At 50.5% G+C, this 14,000-nt stretch overlaps 1 long non-coding RNA gene across 1 annotated transcript in view; it reads left to right on the plus strand.

The window, feature by feature from the left end:
* Positions 1-7,370, plus strand: part of LOC106726420 — an 8,636-nt gene extending 1,266 nt beyond the window's left edge. The window contains exons 2-5 of the long non-coding RNA XR_001362493.1: positions 185-420; positions 3,162-3,260; positions 4,666-4,879; positions 6,864-7,370. This is a non-coding gene — a long non-coding RNA (uncharacterized LOC106726420). The remainder of the gene's footprint in view (positions 1-184; positions 421-3,161; positions 3,261-4,665; positions 4,880-6,863) is intronic.
* The last annotated feature ends 6,630 nt before the right edge of the window (positions 7,371-14,000 follow it).

A 14,000-nucleotide genomic window follows, 5' to 3' on the forward strand; every position in this document is an offset into this window, starting at 1 on the left:
TCTGGGATAAGGTTAGGGAAGACATTGAAACTTTATAAATAAAGGGGTCCTTCTAGGTCCCTTCCAAAAGCAGGTGCTTGTTGTTTATTACACTTTGACTCGAGACCCCAGGAATGGTAATTTGGCAACTTTGGGTCATGTTCTTCAATAGTGGATAAACACTAACAATGATGTCCTGTTTCAGCAGGTAGAGAAATCTGTGGGTAGAACAGGAAGAAATAAGCTTGAAGAAGTAAAAGGAAAGACTTCGATCCAATGCAAGAAAGGACTTGGCATCTGTGGGGGCTGGTGAGCCCAGAACATCTGACTGAGACGTCTAGCTTTGCCTTCTGGGACACTTGATCCCTTCCCCACCCTCTCCCTGTCAGGGCTGTCCTGCCTGGAAGAGATGGGGTGCAGAGTGACGGCTAAAGAAACAAGGTGACCTTCCATTCTCTAGAACTCTCCACCCACAGGCCAACGCTCTGACGGGCTCCTGGTAATTGGAACAGTAATATTCTTCCCTTCTGTGTGAGGAGTGCTTTATGGTGTTTTTCCAGGGAGGTTGGGTTCATTATCTCATCAGATCTTCCAGAAACCCTGTGAGGCAGGCAGGGCAGGTATTGTTCCCAATGAAGGATATTCAAGCCAAGGAATGTTTAATAGCTCAGCCGAAGCCACCCAGCCCAGTACACAATGGAGCCAGAACAAGACCCAGGTTCATCACTTTCTGTTCTTTCAGAGGGTTTAACAGGCCCGTTCTGGAAAAACAGCTACGTATTCCTGTGGAGTAAAAACAGGCAGCCTTGGCATTTGATGGAGAGTAATTCTAATATTCCGTTCTACATCCACATCTCCCTTATTCAATGCCCGCCTCCCCCTTCTTTCTCTCTCTAGGACCCTGGGACTTGCCTCCGTGTATCTGAAACCTTGGTGATTGGTGCTTTGGAAGGCCTTGGGCCTCAGGGCTAGCAAGGAGATTCTATTTCCTCTGCTCTCTCTTAACTCCTCTCCTTCACACACCTACCAAGAGAAGGGGTCTGCCAACCAGTGTCATCACTTGACATGTCACAAGAAGAGGGCATTTGCTCTTAGTCAGACTCCTAATTTCAGTGCCTCCCTTCTTCAGCGCTGGCACTGCAGTTTAGCAGTCATGGCAGACAACAGTTAGCACCCACACCTGGCACTCTTGGAAGATCAAACTTCTGTCAGCTGGTTTCCTGGCCATGGGTAGAATTCTTCACTAACATTCTCATGAAGGCAGTGGTCAGAAACCAGCAGAACCCATTTTTTTTTTTTATTAAAAAGTTTTAGGAAAAAGTTCTGTACACGTTGACAGAAACCTTCAAAGATTTCATTTAAAGCGCAACAGAGCTGCCTGGCCAGTGTGACTCAGTGGTTGAGCGTCGACCTGTGAACCAGGAGGTCACAGTTCGATTCCTGGTCAGGGCACATGCCTGGATTTCGGGCTCGATCCGCAGTGTGGGGTGTGCAGGAGGCAGCTGATCCATGATTCTGTCTCATCATTGATGTTTCTATCTCTCTCTCACTCTCCCTTCCTCTCTGAAATCACTAAAAATATATTTAAAAATAAAATGAAGAGCAACAGAGCTATCTGGTTTCTGTAACGTGAACTGGATGGCTTGGTACAAGTCCCCTGTTCACTGTATTTCTTTTTTCCCCAAGTTTACAGGGATATTCCCTTAGTCAGTTATAGTTCTTACCACCTGTACTTATAGAGGGGCCAGTGGCAGCCTGCCCACGCATTGACTACATAGCCCCATCCTACCGCACCCAGACTTGGAGCCAGACCAGAGCCCTGGCCATGGTCTCCTAGGCTCTCATACTTGAGTGTTGTGACCTTTGCTCAATCACTTTACTTTCAAGCTTTGTGAAAAGAGGGGATTGTATGGTTTTTAGAGTCTTCCAGATTGGGTACCTAAAGTTCTACTCTAGAAAGCTGACGGTGTTCATTAATACCTTGTAATTCCATTCCTTTCCTAAGAATTACTACTCAATTCTCATCTCTGAGCCTTTCTTGCAGGGAACTGCTCCTTTTACACAATGGAGAAAGCTGTCCTGGACTCCCCCTTTTTATTCACCTTTTCTCAGAGCTCTAAGGGACAGTGTTGAGAGACAGCTCAGCAAGCTGGGCCTTTGGCTTTTCTATCATGGGGTTTGGATGCATACGCGCACGCATGCACTCATATGCATGTAAATTAGAGGGGTATGGGCCCTGGGCCTCTGTGTTGTTCCCACTATTTGTTTTGAACAGATGAGGTCTGGATTTGAAGGGTCACATGACCAGAACTATAAAACCTGGGTCTTCAGGTTGCAGGTTCTCCACCCGGGGTCAGGGTCAGGGTTAGGGTTAGGATTAGGGCTACCATTTGATGTGTCCCTCTCACCTCGCCTCACTCTGTGCCCCTCACCGCCCACCACCCCCACTTGAATTCTAGTGAAAAGTTAAAATAAATGCCAGAACACCCTAGAAGAAAAAGGGAGGATGCACTAAAAGGCCGGCTGTGTGACGCAGCTGTTCCGCCCTGGGGATAGACATGAGCGAGGCTGTTGGGACAGCCAGTGTCGCCTGGGCCTCAAGCTTGTTTTAGCTGCAACATGCATGGCTGGGGCTGTCATGGGGCTCACAGCTACGGTTTCTTTATATCAGCTTCTCCGTTTGAAGCATCCCAGAGTTTGGATTTTGATTACTCTGGTGAACTTATCATCTGGTGAACTTTTTTTTTTCTTTTAGAGAAAATTTTTATGAGTTTATTTGAGCCAAACTGACAACATGTGCTGGGGAACGAGATCTCAAATGTTCCTCAAAATGCATTTTATAATTTTTTAAAAACCATATTTATATGACAATTTCTACAAATCTTCCTTTTGCATTACCCCATTTAATCCTTCCCTCAACAGGAAGAAGGAAGGGCAGAAAAATGTTGTTCCCACTATTTTTTTTTTCCAACAGATGAGGTCTGGATTTGAAGGGTCACATGACCAGAACTAAACCCTGGGTCTCCAGGTTGCGGTTCCCCACCCCAGGTCAGGGTTAGGGTTAGGGCTAGGGCTACCAGTTGATGTCTCTCTCTCACATTGATGTTTTTCTCTCTCTCTCCCCACTCCTCTCTCTCTTCCATCTCTCTCTTCCCCTCCTCCCTCCCTTCTACTCTCTCCAGAAATCAATGGGAAAAAATACCCTAGGGTGAGGATTAAAAAAAAAAGAAAAGAAACATCTTCAACCATTTTCCTAATTCAAACCACTGCGAAACCACCAGGTAACCCTGCATATACCACCTTTACTGATAGAAAGAAAGTTCAACTCAGTCCCTGTCTTATTGTTACAGGGCCTGGATTCATCTTTATTCTTGCAAGGTGGCCAGTGAGGACAGTGGGGAGGTGGGCTTTGGAATCTGAGGGACATTGGTACTAGTGAAGTGAGGCCACCACCCCACCTGCAACAGCTTAGCTTTCTGGGTATCGAAGCAAAGACATAGCGAAACCCTGGGTTAGGGTGTGGGCAGCTGAGGGCAGGGGCCTAGCAGAGCATCCTCTCTAAGTGTACCGCTGCAGCCCAATTCCTGGGGGGTGTGGGAGTGTGTGTGAGGGGGTAGAAGAGGGGGGAGATCCTGCCTCAGGCTCTGTCTGCAGCAGACTGCTCTAAGGTAGTCAGGCCCGAATTGTGTTTAAGTCTTTAAAGAGGCTCACCGATTCTTTAAAGCAGCACGCTTAATTGTTGTCTGTAATTGAGGTGACATATGCCCCAGAGGCGTGTACTGAGGTCCAATGGAAGAGATGGTTTTGTAAAAATTGGTGTTAATTAATTAAAGAAGGCAGTGGCACGGGGCTGTGAGTTAGTGCCAGACTTCGTAACCCTAAACCAGCCAACCCACCCAACCGGCCTCACCACCTGAGGAACAATCCCCAAGTTCACCAAGGTGGGGTGGGAGACCTGGGATGCAGGGCAGGAAGCGGGGACTGAAAGGGAGAAAGGTGGGGCTCAGGGAACCCTCTCTTAGTTTTCATGACCCCCCCAAAAGGCTTGGCTCCTGAGAACTGTTTGGCCACCACCCTAAGACATGTTGCGGGGGCTAGGAAACTGCAGAAAAGGGAAGGCAAAATCAAAGGAGGGAGGTGAGATTGTGGGCGAGGGGCAGCAAAGGGAGGAGAAAGGTGCAGAGCTGGGGTCTGGGCTGGGAGGGGGAGCTGTTGGCAGGAGTGAAGCATGATGGAGCCACTCAGGTAGAAACTGGGAAGATTCCAGGGTGGAAAGGACCCTGTGGGCGGAGCTCAGGGGAGATAGGACTCGGATGTGGGGGCGGCAACATGGTGCCTGGGGCCTCTGGCATTCAGTGGAGGTATTAATTAAACCCCTGACCTGAGGTCTTTAGCGAAGCTGTGGCAGCCTTTCATAGGCGGCTGGGTTGAGAACAATCACAACAATAATAATAACAATTAACCATAATGAGACCTTATCTGCAGTAAGTTGTTTCTAGGGCTTTGTAAGCATTAAATCATTAGTTCCCCAGGCCCCGGAGGGCCACCTTTTTTCTAGAAGTCTTGGAGGTGCAAGAGGATTCAGTTCGGCCTGCTGCCATTGGCTGGGCAGGTGAGTTCACTGACAGAGCCATAAAACCCAGGGTTCTTAGCGCTTCATAAACTGTTATAATCTTTTGCATTTAGAAAATAGTGCTTAAAAGGGCTAAGTTCAGAAATGTGGAAATCAGCCACCACAAGTGTCTACACAACTTTGATGTGAAAACTCAAGTCCTACCTGAGACGGAGCCACGTGCTGCATCAGAGTGGCCTGGGGATGACCATGAAGTGACCATGTTTGTGAAGCTAGCTGGAAGGATTGAGCCCTGGCCTGAAGATCGGGTAAATGGAAGGACCTCAGGTATCCATCCCACCCTCCTACCCCCTTCTCAACCCCCTACCAAGAAGGGAAATTTAGAAGGAGGGGTTCAGGGAAGTAAAAAGAGGAGGGTCATTCTAGAATGGGAGTCACATGGGATGGAGCCTGGGAGCCAAAGTCTCCAGCGAACACCAGTGCCAACAGTTACTAGCCTTGCAGATTTCAACTGTTCTTGCATTTGTGTTTCCTGTAACAGTGGTTCCTGCAAACTTTACACATTCGATTCAAAATCACACTGTCATCTGCATCTCAAAGATGATGAAAGTCTTCATCATCATCCCTAGTCAAGATCAAAGACAACATTGTATAGCACAGCCATGGGCAAACTACGGCCTGCGGGCCGGATCCGGCCCGTTTGAAATGAATGAAACTAAAAAAAAAGAAAGACCGTACCCTTTTATGTAATGATGTTTACTTTGAATTTATATTAGTTCACACAAACACTCCATCCATGCTTTTGTTCCGGCCCTCCGGTCCAGTTTAAGAACCCATTGTGGCCCTCGGGTCAAAAAGTTTGCCCACCCCTGGTATAGCACCTCTTTTTTAAAAAAAAAAGATTTCATTGTACTTAAACAGATGGGCAGGTGAGATCCAGAGCAGGAACTGAGCTTGCCTGAATCTTAGAGTTGGGCAGCAGAAAGATCTCTGTCAGGGCTGAAGAGCCATCACCATTCATGACAGTGAAATAAGAGGGACCAGTCCTCATCGTTCTGACCCCCGCCATCTCTCTAGAGCTAGAGCCGGCCTTCCTTCCCTGGGTTACTACTGTACAAAGAAAGTTACCTGTAAGAAGGTACTGGGATTTTCAGGGCTTGAATACCAGTCAACCTTGTAGATTGCATCAAAGAGTAATCTGGTTAACAAAGTAGTACTAAAAATATTGTAACATTTGAGACAGACTCAAGTTATTCATGGTTTATCTGAAATTCTAATTTAACTGGATGTCTTGTATTTTATCTGGCACCACTACCTGCAGGTAAAACCACCAGGAGATTCATACTAACTCCTCTGGAGTTTCTTAGATAAAAATGCAATAGGAAGGAGAGAAATACTTTGATCGCTTCCAGTTCCTTGGTACTGGGAATGGGAGACACAGAAGATGGCCAACGATGTATTAGGGAAGCAAGAGACCCAGACCCAGGTGCCCACCAACTCTGGTAGGCGCACTCATGCCCACCCTGGGTGCGTGGGTCATCAAGTCTTTAACTGGCTCCCTGTCAGACTGCATAGTTGCTTCAGAGCCTCCAGAGAGAATACAACCTGCCCACACCTTGATTTGAAACTTCTGACCCCCAGAACTATTAGAGAAGAAATCTGTGTTGTTTTAAGCCACTAAATTGGTGGTAATTTGTTACAGCAGCATCAGGAAACTACATCCTTATTGCCTAAAGGGGAATCTGAATGGCTTTGCAAGGCATTCAAGGGCCTTCTGTTATCTGCCTAACTGGCTCCCCCACCCCCACCCCAATCTTTACCCACAGAACTTCTCCAGGATCCTCAACAGGGTCACGCCCTCTCTTATTCCCATGCCTTTGTATGTGCTATTTCTTCCACCTGAACACCCTCTGCTCACGTGTTTGTCTGGCAAATTCCTCATCCTTTCTACAGCTCAGCTCAAATAATACCTCCTCTGTGAAGTCTTTCCTGCTTTTCCCTCGAGGAACTTAGGGCTCCTTTCCCGCTCCTCTGCTGCACTTCAATTGCACTCCTGTTAAAGCAGTTCCATATGATAAGGGCCCAACTGTTCCCTCCCGGGACAATAAGCCATTTGAGGGCATGGAGCCTCTCTTTAGACCTTGCGTCTCCCTTAGCACTAGCATGGTGCCTGGCACATCAAATAAAGGTCCCCAGAGACTACAGCTCTTATCCCGACTGCCAGCGGGCCCTGGACCAGTGACGCAGCCCCTCCAGCCCAATTCTCCGTCCATAACAAGCATCGGGGAAACCATCCCTTCCCTTTCCCCAGGGAGAGATAATGACAAAGGCAATCCGACACGGAAGTGTTTCAAGGCCAAAAAAAGAAAAAGGCGCCAGTCAGAGTTTGGTAATATTCCAGCTGTACCCACGGTACGTCACACTTCCTCTCCAAGTCTCAGTTCTTCAATGGGGCAGGCGCCATGTCCGCCTCCCACCCCATTGTACCCCCACGTCTACACTGCTTTTTAGGATGAATTCTCTGGTGGATGAAGATCTTGGGGGAGGCTTTCCCACATTCTTCAGACTCGTGGGTTCTCTCCCACGTGCACACACCGATGTGGAGCTCATCTCGACGGGAGGCTCCCCCACAGCCACTGCACTCACGTAATCGAGTTCCACGACACTGAGTCAGGTGTACCTTCCCAGCTTCCAACTCACCCCGAGGGCTCTCCCATGGACACCTCAGGTGCAGGCACAGGGTTCTTTCCAGTAGGAATTATTATCTGATGTTGTATAAGATGGTTACTCCACCCAAATGAAGGCTTACTCACGTTTATTACACTTACGAATTTTTTTTTTTTTCTGTGTGAATTCTCTGATGTCTCATGGGAAGTGAAAGGCAATGAAGGTCTCTATAAAGGCCCCTGATGTTCCCAGCTCTGTGTCCAGTGTGCAGAGGGACTCCGGCCTCTGGCCTCTGAAAGTTCACAACCTGGTGGAGGAGACAACATGCATGCACACGGAACCGCTGGGGAACACGAGACATTGTGTAATCACACCGAGCCCCAGAGTTGAATGGAATTCAGAGATTGGCTAGATGGGAAGGGCGGCACGAAAGGCGTTAGACGTTAGCTCAACTTGGAAAAGATGGTGGAATTGAGGCTGGAAAAGAGAAGAGAAAGGCGTTCAGGAGGTGGCTTTAGAGCAAAGACATCCTTCTGTAGGGACTCGCTGTTTTAGGTTCTGGAGAGAGAGACTGGGGGGTGGGTGTGGAGAGGGAGGAAGGAAGAAAGGAGGTTGGAGGGAGGAAGAGACAGAGAGACAGAAAGAAAAAGAGAGAGAAATTCTGTCTGACGTAATGATTTGTCCCTTGATTTAGGAAACTCCCACAAACCTAGGCAGCAGCCTTTGAACATTTTATTTCTCTAATGCTGCTCTCATTTTATAGCTCAAGCCATTTTCTCTTTTACCTACAAAGGAACCTAAGAAGGCACCTATAAAGGAACATTTTCCCCCTGCACTTCGGGAGCACAGGCCCCCATTCCAGTTCCAGGACCCATTCCAGGTCCAGGACTATGAATGGCACCCCAGGTGACAGAGGCCCCAGGTGGGGAGAGAAGCCCACCCAGGAGAGGGCCCAGGAGGCCGCATTCCAGCACGTCGGAGTGCTCTCTCCCTCTCTCCCTTGTATCACATGCACTAAAAAATTTCCACCCGGAATGTTGACATTTAGAGAGAATGAGGGGCATCCGATCCAAAGGCCTTTCCATGTCCGTTTTATGGAGTCTTTCAGGAGCATTCGGAGTAGGGAATAACTTGGTAACGTTCCCGCAGGGGGCGGCGGGCGAGCAGGAGGGTGGGATGTGCAGATCCCGTCTCGTCAGACAGTGGGGAGACGTTTCTACCAATTATAGTGGTTAAACGCTGACTCAACATCCAGCAGCGGCCTGAGGTGTCAGCCTTCATCCACGGACAAGTTTCAAAGTGAGACACGGGAGGACACGGGACCTGCCCTGGGCAATGTCGTCAGAGAACCGAGGAGTGGACTTCACGCCCAACAGGGCGGCTGCTGCTGGCGAGGTTGCGAGCCCTGTCATTTCCAATGTGGGGAAACGGGGAGGCACCTTTTCTCCATGTCATTGCCCAAAGCGTTTGTTTGCATGTGGAATTCTTAGGTTCCTTTAAATATGATTAAAAAAAAATTTTTTTTTAATTTTAGAGAGAGAGGAATGGAGAAGGAGAGAGGTAGAAACATTGATGAGAGAGAAACATCCCTTGGCTGCCTCCTGCACGCCCCCTACTGGGGATCGAGCCCACAACTGGAGCATGTGCCCTGACGGGAATCAAACCGTGACCTGCTGGTTCATGGGTCCACGCTCCACCGCTGAGCCATGCCGGCCCGGCTGGGTGGACTTCTGAGGCTCTTCATCTTGTGCCACTTCCCTAGGAGGCTGAGTTTGGGGAGGGAGGGGCCTCACCCAGGGAGAACAGATTGGGGGCTGGCGCCTTTTGGGTGGACATCCTGTTGGAACGTTCTCTGTTCCTCCCAGCGAGGCTCGCTTGGCTCTGTGAAGAACGCAGGCAGGAAGTGAAAGAGCTCTATGTGGCTTTCATGGGAGTGCCCAGGCTCTCAGGGACCCCGATGGTCATCCAGTCTGACCACGCACCCCATTCCATTTTCATTATTAGCATCTGTCCCGCCTGCTGGTACATGGGTTCCCCCGGGGCAGGCGGCATGTCTGTTCTCATCGCCATCAGAGCTGTCTTAGTACCTGTCACGGCGCCTGGGACACAGCAGCTGTTCGTGAAATGTTGGTGGAATAAGTCAGCTGTAAATGTGGAAGTGATCCCCTTAACAGACCTCTTCCCCTTGGTCAGATGTACAGTTACGTTATGAATGCTGGGATCCCAGGGGTGGGAAGGGACACTGTGGGGTAGTCATAACAATCAGAGCTAGAAACGTGCTGGGAGGGCCCTGGAAAATAGGCCAAAAGTTCAAATGGCATCTGATCAGGGAGCCACGGCAGGCTCTCGGGGTCACCAATAAGAGAAGGCAGCCCTGACTGGTTTGGCTCAGTGGATAGAGCGTCGGCCTGCGGACTTAAGGGTCCCAGGTTCGATTCCGGTCAAGGGCATATGCCTTGGTTGCGGGCACATCCCCGGTGGGGAGTGTGCAGGAGGCAGCTGAATTGATGTTTCTCTCTCATCAATGTTTCTAACTCTCTATCCCTCTCCCTTCCTCTCTGTAAAAAATCAATAAAATACATTTTTAAAAAAAGAGAAGGCAGACGGGCGGAGTCACTGAGGACCAGTGCGTCCTGGCGCGGCCTAATCGCAGGGCTAAGCTCCAGAGATGCCTTTGGGGCTGAACGTCAAGAAAGCAGCAGGAATTCTAGTGAGTGTTGCTTCTGGGTGAATTCAGAGGGCCGGCGGCGGGAACAGAGGCAGGGGCCAGTGCGGTCAGGGCCGAACACGTCCAGGGAGGAAGGAGATGCCTCGGGAGGTGGTATGCTGTGTGGAGCCAGGCGAAACCGAAAGGGAAAGTTGGCTTTTCTCCAGAGAGTGCCCCCCGAGGGCAGAGACCATGTCTTATGTGCATCTACACCCACAGCTCCAGGCAGACTGCCTTGCCTATAGTAGCTGCTTCGTAAAAGCTTCATAAATGAATGCTTGGCTGGCGGCCGGCTCTGGGAGGCACTGAGGATGCGAGAGCTTACGGAGGCCTCTGAGAAGCTCTGTTTACTGTTTTGTCTGCTCCAGCTTCCTCAGCCTACTCTTCCGTGTTGTCCCACCTCTGTTTCCTGCTGGAAGATGTTCCTGAAGATTGCTGCTCTCTGGGTGGACAGCAATAGTGGGGAAGGTGACTTGGGCAATCACAGGCTGGGTCTCAGCCTGCAGCCTGTCGGGCCACCCCCCCCCCCTTTCTCCTTGGGCTTCCCACTGCCAGAGAGGAGTATGTTTTGCAGGGTTCCACTGAGCCCCCCACCCAGCCACCAGGTTGTTGTTCACCTTTCCTTCTGGTCTTTGATCTCATCGCGGCAGGCAGGGACATGTCACCGCTGGAAGCCTGGAGTTAGCAATTGCGCGCACACACAAACACACGCACACACCGTTCCCTGCCTCTGAGCCATTGCCTGGCCCTCTGTCCCTGGGCCTGGCCCATCTCTGCAAGACCCGGTCTGTGTCCTCTGATGCAAGAAAGCTGGGCACTTTGCACGTCTGCAGCGTTGGCCTCCCTCAGGGGCTGGAGGAAGCCCACCCAGAAGGCAGGACCTTCCAGAGAGACGCGCAACCAGGAGCCTGACCTCATGATGCCCACAGCAGCTGGCAAGGAGGGTACCAGCTCTGCTGTCCTGGCTCCAGCCCAGTTCTCTCTTCTAGATTCTACCCCTTCCCTGGCTCCCCTCCAGGCTGACAAGATCTGCCCCAGTTGGGGAAGGATAGGCATGGCATGGCGAATAGAGGATGGCAGGGGAGGGAGGGGTCTCTCCCAGGACCTTGCTCAGATCATTCCCTGGCACAGTGCCTCCGTTTCCCCCTTGAGAAATTATGCCCATGCTTCCAGGGTTAGGAAGGTGCTCAGCTTCTGGAAGTTTCCTGAGCAAACTGGGGAAGCAACCCAGTCGTGTTGAGTTCCCTTGCGGCCAGAACCTGTCGGCCCCGCCCCACCCCAGGAGGCCTTGCTAGTAGGTAAAGCCGGGCCAGCAAGGCAGGGTCCTGCAGGATGAAAGCTCAGCGAAGCCGGAGCAGGAATAATAATGATAATCATCAGCCTGGGCGTCCTAACCATCCTGGAATGCGAGGCCCCACGCCCTGCGCCTCACACCCCAGGACACTCCAGGGGCTCCTCTCCCTTCCTTTTATTGCTTCGATCCCACACTCTGCCATTCCCAGCCCAACCCATCTGGGTTCCCAAGCACTGCAGCCCGTCCACCACCCAGTTCCATGGGAAGATTGAGCCCAACCAGGCCCAAGCCGGCCCGCAGGGCAGGACGTCCTCCGACTTGGAAACTCGGGCTCCGGGCTTTCCCAGAAAAGCCGTCTGCCCTAACCCTAACCCGCCCCTGGCCTGGGGCGCTTTCCCAGGACCCGTCTCTGCCTGGCCAGTGTGCGGTCCAGGAGCCTGCCTGTGCCAGTACAAATCCGAATTCAGGTCCTGGCTGGGCCACAGACTAACGCATCACCGGGCCCTGAGTGAGTTTTGTTTTGATTTGCTCTGGCTTCACTGCCTCACCTGCCCCACACTTTCCAAGGCTCCTCATCCCTCACTGAAGATAAACTCTGGACCCCGTAGTTTCTCTTAAAAAAAGTCTATGTTTTCATTGAGTTGGGAGAGGGAGAGAAAGAGAGAGAGAGAGAGAGAGAGAGAGAGAGCAACAATGAGAGAGAATCATTGATTGGCAACCCCGGGCATGTGCCCCAACGGGGAATCGAACCGTGACCTCCTGGTTCACAGGTTGATGCTCAACCACTGAGCCACGCTGGCCGGGCAAGTCCGTTTCTAGCCCACTCCTCTTCTTCACCTTCTGGATGCCAGCTGGGAGTGTTTCTCCCTGATGGTCATACACCTCCCATGCTTTTCCATGCTGGGGCTTCGATCCTTCTCTGGGAGGCCATTGCCTCCCTCTCCACCTGGCCAGGCTCTCGCGCCTTCAGGGCCCAGGCCAGAGGTCAGCACCTCCATGACTGTGCCTGACCCTCATCCTTGGAACGTCGGCGTCTCTTTGTCTGGATCTCTCAAGCCCACAGGCGGTGCCTATGTGCATAGTTCAACTTGTCCACTGCACCACCAGCGGGCCGCCGGGTCTTGTTCATGGCTGTGTCTCCATGGTGCCTCGTATAGCACCTGTACACAGGGCACGTGCTCAATAAATTCGTGTTGGACCTCCTATTAACTTCTCCACATACATGTGCTTTGACAAAGTAAAAATAATAATAATAATTTTTTAATTATTTCCAATTCTTTTTGTTGTTGTTGTTAATCCTCACCTGAGGATATTTTTTCCATTGATTTTTTTTAGAGAGAGTGGAAGAGAGAGGGAAAGACAGAGAGAAACCTCGATGTGAGAGAAACACATCAATTGGTTGCCTCCTGCACCCACCCCGGGCCAGGTAGGAGCCTGCAACCAAGGTACTTATCCTTGACCAGAATTGAACCTGGGACCTGTTGGTCTGCAGGCCCATGCTCTATCCATTGAGCCAAACCAGCTAGGCCAAAAAAAAAATAATTATTTTAATGTAAAATGTGCCGGGGTCCAGCCCCAGGGGGTCCAGGGGTTCCCAAAGGTGTGGATGGAGTCGGCGATAGCTTCCCAGGTAAGATCTAGGGAGCGTTATAAGGTCAAGCCTAATTATGCTTAAGAGGACTGTGCCCTCTAAGCTGGGACTTGTTTGTGACTTTGCCAACAGGTCAGTCCGAGGTTTAACCCTATAGCGGCTCCCCACAAAAATGTTATGTGTGTGTGTTCTTCCCAGCTTCTGCGGTAGCGGGTGAAGGTGGCAAAGTCTCCGGTGAGGCGTTGGCTCAATGCTCTCACTAGTCACTGGTCCAGTCTGATCGTGGGCTCTGAATAGCAGGAGCTGCACTCTGTCCTCCTCAGAGCATGGCAGTCCCACTCTTGGGGGCTTCAGTTTGTTTAAGCTCCGGCAGCCTCCATGCCCCATAGGACGTATCCCCAGAGGGCCCCTGGGTTCCTGGGGTAGCAGAGACGAGTGGTGGATGCGTTTAGAACCTCTCACCTGGCTCCTTGTGAGAACCCCATGGAGCGGCATTCTCCACCGCTGCCTAATAGTGTTTGTAATAATAGTAACAATAACGTTGGCAACACCTTGTATTTACTTAATACTTTTCTCCAGGGAGCTCAGCTCGCCATTCCCTCATTTCCAGGAGGAAGAGAAGGACCGAGGCGATGAGAGAGCGCCATTGCGGCCACGCTCTAGAATACAAGCACCCTTTGTTCTAATCTAGGAGGTAACTGCAATACATGGTATTTCAGATGCAGAGACCTGATAAAGTAGGAAACCAGTTCCTTCCCTGGGACCCAAAGCCTGTGACTAAAGAATTTTTGCCCAAAGCAAATCCTGTGGGAGATGAGAGCTCCCACACTGAGCAGTTACATCGCATCAGTAATAAAAGTTGAGCAGGCCCCCTTCATATATGCTCAATTATTTACAAACTGTGTGTATGGGCTACTGTCATTCGTATCTCAAGCACAGGGTACACTCTGGGTGAGGTTTGCTTTTTAAGAATGATGGGAGTGCAAGTTCACGTTTCAGATAGTCGCCTTGGTCATTACAAATGACAAGAAAAGGTTGTGGTCATCTTCATGTGAGACCTGATCCGACGGCCACTGTTTAGACCTCAGGGTGGGGCCGATGAAGAGCTTGTGTGAGAAGCTAGAGCCGGAATTGCCCTTTTCTCACGAACTAATGCTTGCTGAATTTGGGTGACCTTTTTTTTTTTTTT

Source organism: Myotis brandtii, unplaced genomic scaffold (assembly GCF_000412655.1).
Source record: "Myotis brandtii unplaced genomic scaffold, ASM41265v1 scaffold265, whole genome shotgun sequence".
Classification (NCBI taxonomy): domain Eukaryota; kingdom Metazoa; phylum Chordata; class Mammalia; order Chiroptera; family Vespertilionidae; genus Myotis; species Myotis brandtii.